The 14,342-nt window shown below is 39.3% G+C and overlaps 1 long non-coding RNA gene across 5 annotated transcripts; it reads left to right on the top strand.

Moving 5' to 3' along the window:
- The first annotated feature begins 9,646 nt into the window (after positions 1-9,646).
- LOC127083462 (uncharacterized) lies at positions 9,647-12,815 on the top strand. Of its 5 annotated transcripts, XR_007788417.1 has the most exons (6): positions 9,652-10,059; positions 10,797-10,894; positions 10,980-11,070; positions 11,153-11,397; positions 11,944-12,109; positions 12,217-12,815. It is a non-coding gene; the product is annotated as an uncharacterized LOC127083462 (long non-coding RNA). The 5 variants fall into 5 exon arrangements; XR_007788420.1 differs by having other exon boundaries at positions 9,647-10,059; positions 11,153-12,422; positions 12,540-12,815; XR_007788419.1 differs by having other exon boundaries at positions 11,944-12,815.
- Positions 12,816-14,342: the final 1,527 nt, after the last annotated feature.

Here is a 14,342-nt window from a genome sequence, read left to right as displayed (position 1 = left end):
TGCAAATGCTATGTGAACAAAAATGCACCAATTCAATGTCAAAAATGTGACACAAATTGTCACATTTTTCTTTATGTGTCAAAAATGATGATAACAGATGAGAAAAAATCCAAACCAGTGACCAATAATTCATGTCATGTATGAATGTCATGTATGCCAAAAATTGGATCAAAAAGCTCAAAATTGAGGATTTCACAATACATTGAATGCACTAGGTCAATTTGGCACAATATTGATTCAAAAATTCCCACATAAAAATACAGACATAAAAAATTCTTGAATTTAACACCATAAAAAAGTAGACACAAATACAAAACTATGAAAAAAAATTGGGACTCAATTGGAAATTTTTTGGATGTTTTATGAATTAAACAAAATGAACAAAGTAATTGAAATAAAAAATAGAAAAAGGAGGGAAATGGATTATTTGAATAAATCAGAAAAATCACAAGCCACAGGGTCTGGCGCGCTTTAAGATCAACGGTTCACGTTTAAACCATTGAAACGCACTGTTTCATTAATCCAGTCACACATCCAGTCATCTTTCAACGCATGCGTGGCCTCGGTCAAACAGCTCTCATCCAATCACTCTTCCACGCAATGCACCACATGGCACACACTCAGCCAAACCCTAAGCATGACACAGACGTCGGAGCTTCGCTTCGGTCGTCTTCCCCGACGAGCCTCCGGTGGCTCCCACGGCGGCGCCACCTAATTTTTTTCCAGAATTCACCAGACCACCACCGTTCCACTCATTTTTTCATGTTGATTCCAAATATCCTATTAGTTTCTCCTAATTCTTCCTAGGTTTTACAAATCGAAGGAGAGAAGTTTTCAGATCCAAACTTCCAGTCACAACTATGTCCTTAATTCTCACTCAATCTCAATTCTAATCATATATTCATGATCTACACAACAAGATCTTCAATCCTATAACCTAAAATCAGCAAAAGGAGAGAGTGAAAATGGAGTCACCTGGAAATGGAGATCTCTGAAATCGCGTTCTCACAAGCTCAACTGCTCCAGATCAACTCCTATGAACTTCCTTTGAAGCTTTATGCAAAAAGAAATGGATGAAACCTCTTGAATGCACCTCAATTTCCAAATTCGATCATCATGATAATGCACTTGAACTGCTTGATTTCTTGAGGAATTGCACCAAACGATGGATGATTCTTGATCAGTGAAGCATGAGGATCAAGAATATGCAATGATCTTTGAGAATTGTGTGAAGAAAATGCAAATTCGAAGAGAGAGATTTTGAGAGAGTTTCTTCAATTCTAGATCTGAAAAAGCAGTTATGGCAGTTATGATTAGGGTTTCACTACTTATACTCCTTGCTAATGACACTGATAATCATTTTAGCCATTTACTAATCATGATTAGTGAGTTATCATGCCAATTTCCAAAATGCAAATTAAGCTCCCATGGCCATAATGCACATGTTCAGTCCCATGCCAGGGCTTTAATCCACTCAAGAGCAACCAAGGGTCAAGATTTGAAGGTTGTTTAGCTTGCATCTTAAGCCAAGAATGAATGGTGAAGATTTGCTTCATTTTGGACATGTGTGAAACAAGGAACATACACGCCTCTTTAATGCATGGAAATGGCTCACTTTCACTCAAATATGATCTATGAAGAATGCTGAAGTGAAGCCTTGCCTTGGTTCTTTGTGAATTTTGATTTGTAGCATAATATCATCCTTAGAACAAATGTGAAATAATGTGACTTTTGACCATGATGCCTTGAGGCCTAGCTTGCACAATTGAGTCAAATGATGTCATTTTGGGATGCCTTGAACATGAGAAGCACTTTGCAAAAAGAATGAACCAATTTGAAGCATTATATCAAAAGTTATGCCATTTTGAATTTCCATACACACCTTGTGATCAAATGAGCATAACTCCTTAACCATTCATCATATGGACATGAATTAGGACTTTTTGGGAAGGGAAGACAAAGATATACAACTTTCATGTTCACCAAAAATCCATTTGGAACTTCCTTGATATTGAAAAGTCAAGTTAAAAGTGGACCAAAAACTTGCCAAATTTGGAAACTTTGAATTATAGGTCATTTTCCATTTTTAGTAACTTTTTCCATGACCTCTGAATCTTCAAGATGGATGTTTATAATGATTAATAGACCCCATTTGAACATGATTAAGGTGTCTCAACTCATTTCCCCACCTCATAGCCCTTAGTTGACTGCATAGTTGGCTTTTGATCCTCAGATGACCTTGAAATGTCTTGATCAACTTGAGCCTCTACCACTTGGTTAAATTGCTTCGAAATGAAACCCTAGATCATGTAAGCTCCTTATAATAATCATGTGATCCTCATCCCAAGAAAATACCTCATCTCTTTGAGAAACCCTAGTTGGAAGAACTGCATTGATTAGGGTTGACCAGAGGTCACAACCCTAATCCAGATGAACTTGAGGATGAACTCTGAAACCCTTGATGATGATAGAACCATGATGATGGTGATATATCCTTGCAGATGAGATGATGCTCAAGACCTTTGAAGAATCAAGAAACCCCAATTGGAACCGATACCCTCAGATGGCTGATGATTAATTCATAGAAACCCTCAGGCTTGAATCACCTAACTTCCCCATCTTTTGAAAAGACTTTGGAGGATGATCTTCTCATTTTCATATGAGATGCAAAATGCAATGCCTAATACCCTAAAACATGAAATGCAATGCCCCAAACTAGTCTCCAGAAGAGGAGGGCAAATTTTGAGGTGTTACACCTCTGTATTCACCTTTAGCGTCAGAAGTTTCATGGGGAACCCGACCTTGATTGTCCTCGGGGTTGGTAGTGTCAACGGAGGAGTCTGAACAGTAGGTATGCCCCAAGGGAAAGTAGGGTTTCCAGTAGCAGCAGGGGCAGTGAGAGTCGGATGAGGGAAGAAGGCTCCCCCATTGGCAAAGTGAGCAACAAAATTTTAGGGCATTCCCCAAGGGTAGGCAACAGCAAGCCTATTCATGTCAATAGGGACCAATTGGCGGTTTTCAGAAGTTGGTACTACAGTCTCCACCGGAGTTGCAACAGTAGCACCGACAGTAACAGCAGGATTGGCCACCCCAGCAGCACAGATGGTGTTGTCATCAGCAGGGTTGGCAGAGGTGGGAGCCCTCTGAGTCTGGAGGAGTTCCAAGATGGCCTCCATGTTGCCTTGGAACAGGTCCATTCTGCCCTGGACTTGGGCGAGCAATTCACGGACAACAGCGTTGTCAACTTCAAAGTCAGCCATGATCTTCGATTTGTTTGCGCGAGTGAAATAGTGATGACGAGTCATTATTTTTGCTGTGGAAAGATGGCGAGAGTAAGCATTTTGTTTTCTGGAGGATTATGACAGATAAATGCGTGAATGCATGCATGTATGCAAACAAATTTGATATGTGCGTATTTATTTATGTTATATTCATTTTTGTAAAGGAAGAAATTTCCAAGGAATCCTTGAGTTTGTTTATCAACATAGGCAAAAACAAAGCATAAAGAGAGATAGTTTATGAAGTCAATAGCCAAGAAACTCTTTTATTCATATATCAAGAAAGTGGAATACAAGTACATATCAATAAGTCGCCCGCTAGGCTAAAAGAATCTCAACATCGACCCTATCATACATCAACCTATAAACAAGAGTGAATTACAAATTAAGCCTAAAGGGCAATATTCAGAAACATCTTGACAACAACTCCTCGTAATAAATCTGAGAATTCGGGGACAGGCATGCGCTACATTCTCCTAAAATCGTGCTTCCTTCAGGTGGTAGGTCGTGATCAGGTTCTCCTAAAATGCTTCTCACAACTGTTTCCTCCTGGTTGGGGAGATTTTCGAGATGTCCATGGTTCTTCTTCAGGCGATCATTCACTTGTAGGAGTAGGTTAGCGTCTTCCAGGTTCTTGCGTGATTGCTCTTTTATCTCGTGAATCTCCTTAAGTCTCTGGTTTATCTTGTACTGATTCTGGCGAAGAGTGACTTCTAGATGCTTAATGCGACTTTGCTCATCCTTCAGCCCTTTTTTGTAGACTTCTAGCAGGTCTCGAAGCTTCTTGGTCTGTTCTCTATAATTAAGCTCCGCTTTACAAGCCTGGTATTGAGTTTCAGCTAACTGTTTTTTCTTTGCTGTCAGATTGGCATAAGTTCCCTTGAGTGTGTCACCCACCTTGATTCTTTTGAATACCTCGGTTTTCACCTCGCCATCTGCTTGACGCACCCTGTCTCTTTTCTTATTCAAATTGAACTTCAAAGTTTCTTTCTCCAAGGAGATCTTACAAAGCCTAGATTTGAGATCGACGTTCTCTTTCTCTAGGCCTTGATTACTCTTTTCAACTCATCAACCTTAGAAGTTTGATGGATTACTGGTTCAGGAGGCTTGATGCTCATGGATGGTTCAGACGGAAATGGCAGCAAAATCTCATTAACCTTGTCTTTTACCCATTTGGTGTAAGCTTCCTTGGCAATGCAATTATTCTTACCCATTTATGCTCTCCCTTGAGGACAAATTTCTCCCCGAGCCTTGACGATCTTCTTGACTAATTCAGGATCTTCAACCCCTTTGTACAAGACGAAACCTTCTACACCTCTGAGATCAGGCTTATCTATCACGGGGTATCCCAACTGTCGTAATGCCAACCTCGATTTGTAATTGATTCCCCCTTCCGTACCAAGATGAGGTACATTAGGAAAATCACCACAGTTGAGTATGAGTTTGATGATGTCGTAGATTCGAGAATACCAGGAGATGTCTTCGGTGTTAAAGGACATGATATGCTAGGACCATTTCAATTTGTCTTTGTTTTCAATGAAAGGGCCTTTGCTGGGTAGATGCGAAATAAACCATCTATATAGCAAAGGAGTACAGCAGATGATGGTTCTTTTCTTCTTCTGGGTCCTTACATGGATGGAGTAGTAAGTATCAACAAGAAGAGTGGGAACAAGGTTCTGAGTTAGAAAGATGTGAATAGCAGCCAGATCCACGAAGTCTTCTATGTTCGGAAATAGTACGATCCCATAGATTAGTAGAGATAAACTGGCGTTGAAGGCTGTCCAACTCCCAACTTCGGTGAAGGAAACAAATTTATCTACTAGGAACTTTGAGGTGAAGCCATGAATTCCACCCTTAGGTTTCAAGTTCAGCTCCACTTCCTTCTTCCCTGTGTGGAGAGCTTCAGCAAGGACTTGATATTTGGGGAGTTCCTTAGTGCGAACATAAGGCACTTGGTTCTTTATTCTAATACCCAGAATGTGTGAATACTCTTCCAATGTGGGTGCCAGCTGGTAATCTTGGAATGTAAAGCATCTCAGTGAAGGATCGTAGAATTGCACCAGAGTGTGCACAACAGTGGTGTTGACTTCGGTGTTCAGGATTCCCAAAAGGTTGCCATAATACGTCTTGAAGTCATCTTTGTTTCCAAGATCTAGACGTTCCTCTAGTCCCCTCAAGACAGTCAGCTGAGGTTCCACAAACTTGTAATTGTGAATGTTTTTCCTCTCGGGATTCATGCTTTGCCTCAAATGCTTAGTCAATAAACTGGACTCTTGGATTCCTGGAAAAGAAATGCATATGCAAATTTTTTGTCATGATGAATGATAATGTAATGATGGGATGATATATGTCACGTAGATTCAAAACTCTGATATGTTCTGAATAATCGGTATATGCCATTTGTTGTAGGTTCAAAAGTTCGACGCAACACGGATATCAAGGTGGCTAGAGTCTATGGCTTCCTGTAATAAAAACCCATATCCCCCTCACATGTGTGGATTATGCTTTAAGGTGGTCCCTATAAGGTCTCCCATAGTCATCGACTCGAAATGGAAATACCATGCCGTAGTGAATACTCACAGGACAAAAGTACTTCCAAGTGAATCTAGTCTGGGTGTGGTTCTCGTGACAAACCAACGCGCGAAACGTAGGCGTACACGACTATCCACGAGTCTAACCTATGTGTATACTAAGCTCGGTTACAGAGCTTTCCTCTCATGTAGTCTATCCCAACCCAACAACAGTATAACAAATAATATCCATAATAATATCTCGAACAATAAAGTAAATGCGATAAATAAGCGAGTATATGCAAAAAAGTAAACACCTATAATAAGCGAAAGCAACCTAAACTAGTCTCGACTCCTTTTAGTGACTAGGAAATGCTCAAAGAATCAAACTCTCCAACAGAGTCGCCAGTTGAAGCTAGCGGAAATATACCCAAATGTATCACACACTCAAACATAGAACAAAGTCGCCATCGAACTTTATTTATCCCAAAAGGGATGGGAAAACATCGATAAAACCCGGGGAAACGAGATATGTTGGGTAAGGAAATCGGTTATGCAAGGGGAAGGTATTAACACCCCTTACATTTATGGTACTCCATGGGAACCATTTTGATTATTCTCGCTTGAATGGGTGTTAGATCTAAAGATTTCTCTCAAAAGAATGGGAATGGAAGAGAAATAGGTAAAGTGCTCAGTGAGGATTGGGGCCCTCATGCCTACGTATCCTCATAGTGCAATGAGGAATTCAGAGCTCCATAGTTCAGAGAACTATTGGCGGGAGGTGAAAAGAAGTGTGATCATAGTATGGTATGAACCAAAGAATAGTGTTTTGAGCTCTAACAAGGGTGAAAAGATGAACCCAAGAGTAGGGTGGTTATAACCAGTATGTGGGCTAGTAAGACCGCCACTATAGGGTAAAGCCAAAAAGAGGAAGAAATAAGTGTTTGGGCACGGTCCCAAACATTTCTTGGTTCACAAGGTGACGCAAGAAGGAGCACAAAGAGGTAGTGTATTTAGCTCAAAGATAACTGGTATATCACGTGGAATGAATGAATATGGAATATGAATGTATCATGGAGATGAACGGAATGAGGTGACCAAAGTCACAGAATTGGATACTTGGTGATAAATGACTGAAGAAATATTGTTTGAAATTGAAAGATGAAAGTGTATCGGAATCCATAAGAGAAATGGGATTCATACCATAGAGGGAAACAACTTTAACCGATACATGGACTAGTAGGACCGCCACTATAAGGTGATTAGCCAAAAAAAGAAGGAATTAAGTGTTTAGGCACAGTCCCAAACAACTCTAGGTAGAAATGCAGACTATTCATTATACGTCCTGAAAGGGTATATATGGAATCCCAAAGAAAGTGTATTTCAATTTCAAAGGAATAATATGTCACTCGGTGAACGATTTATGATCGAAGGTAGATAATGGATTGTGAAAGATATGAATGATGCCCTAAGGTGAAGGAGGAATAATTAGAAATATGCTCGCCAAGGATTCGCATCCTCATGCCTACGTATTATCATTATGCAATGAGAAAGTCAGAGCAATCATAGTTCGGAACCACGAGAATAGAGAGAGACATTTGTCTAAGCAACATGGGCTCACAAGACAAACACCACTTCAAAGAATGATTGTAGTACTGTAGTACAAAGAATAGTATCACTTGTTGGGGAAACAAATAGTTCGAGATCAACGAAGGATAGTATCTTGGATCCAAGAAGGGTGTAGACTCTGTATCGAAGAGCAAGGTAGGCATTTACCAATACGTAGACTAGCAGGCCGCCACTATAGGGTAAAGCCAAAAACCAAAAAGAAATATTGAATTAAGTGTTTAGGGTTGTAGCCCAAACAACTCTCAATTAAGGATATGGATTGTTGTTAAGACGTCCCAAAAGGATAGACAAAGAGTCCAAGGAGAAGTATGATTGATCTCAAAAAGATGGTATAGATTGAATGAGTGAAGAATGATTGATTGATAAATAGGGTAGCTCGCGAAGAAACTGGGTTCTCCTGCCTCTGTATCCTTATAGTGCAATAAGGAAATAAGAGCTTTCGTAGTTCAACCCACTAGGGATGAAAACAACGAGAGATTGGAGGCAAAAGAATGTGATTGAGTTATTGAATGGAATAGTGGAATAAACTTGATAGTTACTTGATAAGAATCACACTAAAGTCTATGAGTAAAGGTGGATACGATAAGCAACGAGCCAAACGTCTCGCACCCAAAGATATCCAGAATGAGTGTAGGAAATCTCCAGTCTCATTCCTTCTTTACTACTTAAGGCTCATGGCATGTAATTCTCATCTTAACTTTCATGTGGAGAGAGGAAAGTCTTTGTTATTATTTCTTGTGTTGATGAAGACCTTATCAATCGTTCGATTCGAATCGCACTAAAGTCTATGAATAGAGGTGAATACGATGTGCGCTAGGTCATATGTCCCATACCCAAAGATACTCAGAATGGGGGTAGGAATACTCCAGTCCCACTCCTTCTCTATTGCTTAAGGCTCGTATAACTTGATTCACGATTGATAAGTTGTTGATGTAGTCCTTGCTTGTTGCATTGCTCTGTGAAGAGAGAGAGACTCATCTATCGAGTGATTAGGATTGTGCTAAAGTCTATGAATAAAGACGAATACGATGAGCACTGGGTCATATGTCCCATACCTAGAAATACTCATAATGGGGGTAGGAATACTCTAGTCACACTTATTGTCTATTGCTTAAGGCTCATGCCACACAATTCTAACTTTGATTTAACAAGCTCTTGAAGATGCTACCTTTGATATGCTTGTATAATCTGCTGCTTGGTATGATTGAGGATTGCCTTGATTGAAGATCTTGACTTGAGGCTTCGAGCTCCACAACTTAGAAGGTGGGTCTTATTAAGTGACCAAGGGTCTTTTGGTCACTCACATTAGACTGTGGGATTATACAAGTTCAAAGGATTTAATTGATCAAAATTGCTTTTGATCAATTTAATCATGGGTTTATTTTGGTTTAGGAAACTAGGTTAATCCTAATCTAGAAGTTAGTAATTGTTAGAAACTATCCTAAAGGATCATGCATTGGTTGACTAAAGTTGATTAAAAACCTATGTTAAAATCCTAGGGGAGCATGTGCATGTTAATCAAAGCCTTGATAAAAAATTCTAGGTACAATCCCTAAGGGAGCATACAATTGTTAGGAACTGATTAAATCCTAATGTCAAGTTCTAGTCCTAAGGGATCATGTTATAAAAATGGATCAAATGTCCAAAATTACCCCTAAAAGGAAAAATGGCCATTTACAAAATATGTCTAAATATTAACACAAATCAAATTCCAGTTAATGTCTAACCATGTCCTAAAATTGATTAAATCCTAAAGATTGATCTTAGTCCATTTGTATAGAAATTACTTAAATTCTAAAAAACCTAATTATTTCTAACTAATTCCAATTATCAACCTAGGGTTCTAAAACCTAATTACAATATTAATCTAATTAACATAAGCTAGCTAATTAAACTAATTAATATGACTAGAAACTAATTAGCAAACAAATAAAACAATATTAATGTATGGGCTAGGAGGGGTGTAACTCATGAAAAGGGGTTGACAATCTGAATTTTGATGTGTGGGTTTCAGCCAAGCCCAATGCTGAACTATTGTTGGCCATAGGGGGGTGCACCACAGGAAACAGGGTGATGAGCAACAAAACTGAGTATGGGCTTTAGATTAATCCCAACATATTATTGTCCATTGTCCAATGGGTGTGTGTGAGGGGCATTGGTGTGTGAATCTGAAATCATTGGGCTTGGACGGAATTGAGCCCATTAGAAACAATCAAAGGCCACCGGTGACTTGGACAAGTCAACAAGAATTTGAAATTAGTCACCTGCTCACTAACTATCTCCCTCACTCACAACCTACTTTGATGACCGGCCACCGGGAGACACCGTGTCGGCGGCTGCCTCCAGCGACGATGGTGTACCTGAATCAAAGTGGAGGTCACCATCTGGTGTGCAATACTGCGCTAGTGACGGATTTGGGAATGGATTGGGAAGATTATCACTGGATAAACTGAATCGAAGGGCTCTATTTGAAGAACCCTAGGTCATTTTAAGCAAATTAAAAGGAGACTATGAAAAATTAATGCCTACAACCTTAGGGCTTGGATTCCTCTCCCTAGACTCTATAATTTGGTAACCAGGAAGCGCGAAAAGGCAATAGTCAGAGAATTACTCACCGGAGAAGGAGGCCGAAAATACGTCAGGTGAGTTTTTGATTCCTTTTCTTTGCTTTCTTTGACGCAAATCATTCTCTTCTCTTCCTTATTTCTTCTTCTTCTGGAAATTGAGAGGGAGCGAACGGTGAGGGATGTCGTTTCTGTATGGTTTAGCTCAAGCAATTTGAAGCTTCAATGGCTTATGGGAGAAAAGAGCTTTGAATGAGTGGTGAGTGAGAGGTAGAGTGTTTGCGATGAATTTAGAGTGATGGTGCCAAAAAGGAGAGATGTTGAAATGATGATGATGATCATGATTAAATAGGCATTAGGTTTGAATTAGAGATAAGTTTGGGAATTGGCTTGGAGTCTGTTAGGTGAGGTTTAGAGTTGGTTAGAATGAACTCATTGAGTTAACTCCAAACTCAGTTAGTTAGGGAGTTGGTTAATGAATCCAAATTAGTTGGTTAGCTTATTGAGTGTTAAATCCAATTACGCTTCTGACTGGCTATTGCAGGTTACATTAGGATTGGGATTGGCCTTGCAACTTGGTTAGTGACTTGTAGAACAGGTTCCCAATTGGTTAGTGAATTGGATTAGGCAAGTGTTATGGGTTTTATGGTGTAGGACTTGTATTCAGGTTTGTGTAGTGTCATGACCAATGTACATTGTTGCAGCACAAGCATATTCATTGTAGGTCCACTATGTTGGTTTGTGAAACTGTTGTTGGCATTGCTTAATGACACGTTTTTGTGGCTTGGCTTGATGCAAATTTCCCCTTGTTGTAGTATATTGTTATGCTGCCAAATATGGAACTAAACTTAGACAGATGTTGCCATTCATGCTGAAAACCAATTTGCAAGGCAATGTTTGAGCATGGCTGCAGGTTTGATTCCTTTTGCACTGCCTTGGATTGTTGTGGCATTGTTGTGGTGTATGCTAACAATAGTGAAATGGTATGTTTCATTCAGCAGGGTGTTCAATACATGTTTGTTTCCTTATATTGATGTGGCTCTGGTGCAAGCAGCAATCACATGATTCTGCAGTAGACTTGATGGCAAGGTTTGTGTGTCTTCTTCCTGACCCTGTTCTGCCTTGGTTTGCTGCAGGATTTCACTTGTCTTATGTTTGTGTTTTGCTGCAGGTTGGATGATTTGTGGTAGGGTTCTGTAGAAGTGTGGCTTATATTACAGGTTTGTTATTGTTGGAAGCATGGTAAGCCATTATGATTTAGGTGTTTCACTGTAGGATCACTTGGCTTGATTGGGATGCTTTTGTGAGCTAAATTACCTGCTGCCAGTTGTTGTATCACTACAGGTCTGCTTTGATGCTTTTGTCATGGTGTTGCAATTTGGATGTCATACTGCAGGTCAGGTCCACTTGTGTAAGGTTGGTTACATTGGTTTTTGGAGGATTTACATGATAGTTCATACTACAAGTTTGAAAAAGGCTTTTGTGGTTTGATACATGACTTGGCCTAGATGCCTTACCAATTACCTAATATAAACTGATACATTGTAGGATTACTTGGCTTCCTTAGATGTATGTCTGTTTGGATTATGATTGATACATCAGGTTAGTTTGAGGATTGAGTATGCTTTCCATGAACTATGTTGAAACCTCCTCCCAGGCTAGAGTTGGATGGTAACTGACATGAGCTTGTGGTTGGAGGTTCATGATGGTTCTGCTGCAGGCTATAGCATTGGCATGCCCTGTGATTGATGCCCTGCTCAACTATTTTAGGTTGTGTGCTTTAACTGATCCAAGAAAAACAAAACACTTTGGCACTCATGCTGCAGAATAATTGCTAAGTTTTGACTTGGATTCCCTGGTGTGATATGGATTTGAATGTCATTCTGTCATGGATTCTTGCCAATTGGTGTGGCGCTACTTTGTCTTTTGGTTGTATATGATGGTTGATTGGTCTTCTTGCAGGTAACTTGTTGGCTGTTGATCCACACAATGGTCTTGGTTCGCATCATGTTGCAGGACTGCTTTGTTTGGCTCGAATTTGAAACAGGTTTGTGGTATGGTGCAATCCAATTGTGGATTTAGCATTTCAGGATGTTCATGGAGCAATGGTGTTGGACCAAACTGCAAGGTAAGGTTGCCATATCATGGTATTGAGGTAACTACTAGTTTCAAGGTGCATTACTTGGTAGATTGATGTGTGTTACACTTAATCTTCTCCTGTCTAAGTTGATGCAGGTGCGGGCATGTTATGCTATCAGTCCCAATGGTTTGGACATGGTTCTGCAACATGTTCCAATCGGTATGAACCTGGCAATTAAAGCAATGCTGTCAATTTATCTGTGTGTAGTTACTTGATGTCAGATCTGCCTTGAACTTGGACAGTGGTTAAGTGAGGGTTCTTGGACTTGTAATGGTCATGTCATGAAGCCATGTTTGGATGAGTGAGATCTATGGCTTACTTCTGTTTTAGAATCAAAAGCAATATGCTAATTTGTTTTTGTTTGAAGTTCATGACAACATGTTAGTTTGTATGTTAATGATATTGATCGGCTTTGTAGGCATGGCATGGACATGAACATGGTTGGTCAAAGATAAACTAGCAAATGAAGAAATCATGATGGAATCAAGCAAGCATGAACAATGGAATGATGGATTAGAGTTTAAGATGGGAATTTAGGTTTTTGGGGACTTTGGTTGACTTTGGTCAAAGTTGACCAAAAAGTCAACTGTTGACCAAAGTCAATATTTGGTCAACCCTCTTAATTTTGTAATTTTTTCGTATTTTGGATATTTTATGACCATGTAATGAATGAGCTTGGTATGTTTTGAATGAATTGGATTGAAAATGGGTTGAAAGTGGTTTTCAAATTGTTTTTTTTATTTGTACATGTATGCTTGAATTTGGAATGAGATGATCATGACTTGGCTTATAAATGGTATGAACCTATTAACATGGTTTATGAACAAAACTATGACTTGATGTAGTAAGGTTAAGGCTTGAATGACACCCCATTCATGAATTAGTAGACATAACCTTCAATTAGATTGTGATATATTAGGTTTTAGTTGTTTGGATAGACAAAACCATGAATGCACCAACAATCCATGTATAAAACAACAAGACATTGAGACTAAGATGGATTGGATTCAAGACCAATGACCAAGTGAGACCAAACCAACATGGACCAAGTGCTTGAAGTGATCAAGTGAAATGACAAGGGTGGAGCCAAGCATGGAAGCTATGGGACCATAGGCTTGAGCCAAGACAAAAGGAAAAGGATCAAGATGATACCAATCAATCAATGGGTGAAAGATGGGTGAAATTAGGGTTTTGGATGTCACCAAATGGAAGGTCAAGCCACAAAGTCCATCAAGACCATTCCCTAATTGATTAGGGTTTCCATGAGGCCTACCCCTCAAGCAAGTCCTTTGAACCAAACCATATGCTTCCACAACAAGTCTTCCAATGTATGAGCCTTCATTAGGGTTTTGATGGCCAAGACAATGCCTATTGAAGCTCCAAAGGATCCCATTATCACACCATAAAGAGCTAGGGTTTTGAAGACCCCTGAGGATTGCTTAGGTAACCCCTTGTTGAATCCATACCTTCACCATCAAGAAATCAGGGTTTCACTTCCCCTATGCTTTGATGAAAATCCAACTCACACTTTGAAAACCCTAGCCCCATAAGCTAAGAATTTTGAATCTATGGTGATACCCTAATGGAATGAATGACGCATATGCATGAGTTATTAATGTATGCAACTGGTCCCCAAGTCAAGTAATTGGATAAAAACTATGAAAAAAAAGGAGGGAAAATTTTGGGGTACAACAATGTGCTGCCCACCGCCATGAACAGAAAGATGAGTAAGATCGAGTTTTGCACCATGGATTGATACCGATGGAAGTGTGAAATAAAATTGTATTGAGTTGAAGAGTGATGAAGATTCAAAGGTTGTATGGAGAACATATCATTGTAGGCTAACTAAGGGACCTGTCGAGTTTGACGTGACAAATTTTAAATTTGTCGATGACATAATAGAGATCCTAAAATACCCATAATCATATGGTAGTGTTTATGTTTTCTTATTTATTAATTTTTTGTTAAATTATGTAATTTTCTGTCTAAGTTATGTAATTGTTTATCAAATGTTAAATTATGTTCATCATACTATAATGGAAGTTGCAAAATGTTATCTAATAAACCGTGTTGTTCAAATGTCTGAGTAATAATGCATATAATATACAAATAATACAAAAATGATAATAAGTCTAAATAGGTCCCACACGGGCTAAGTGTGTTGCTCGTGGTGTCAAAGTATAAACCTCACTATTTGGGTTTACTAAACCCATGAGGTTAA

Source organism: Lathyrus oleraceus, chromosome 5 (genome assembly GCF_024323335.1).
Source record: "Lathyrus oleraceus cultivar Zhongwan6 chromosome 5, CAAS_Psat_ZW6_1.0, whole genome shotgun sequence".
In the NCBI taxonomy this organism is placed as follows: Eukaryota; Viridiplantae; Streptophyta; class Magnoliopsida; order Fabales; family Fabaceae; genus Lathyrus; species Lathyrus oleraceus.
The sequence above is the reverse complement of the archived record's forward strand: the minus strand, read 5'-3'. Positions and strand labels throughout refer to the sequence as shown.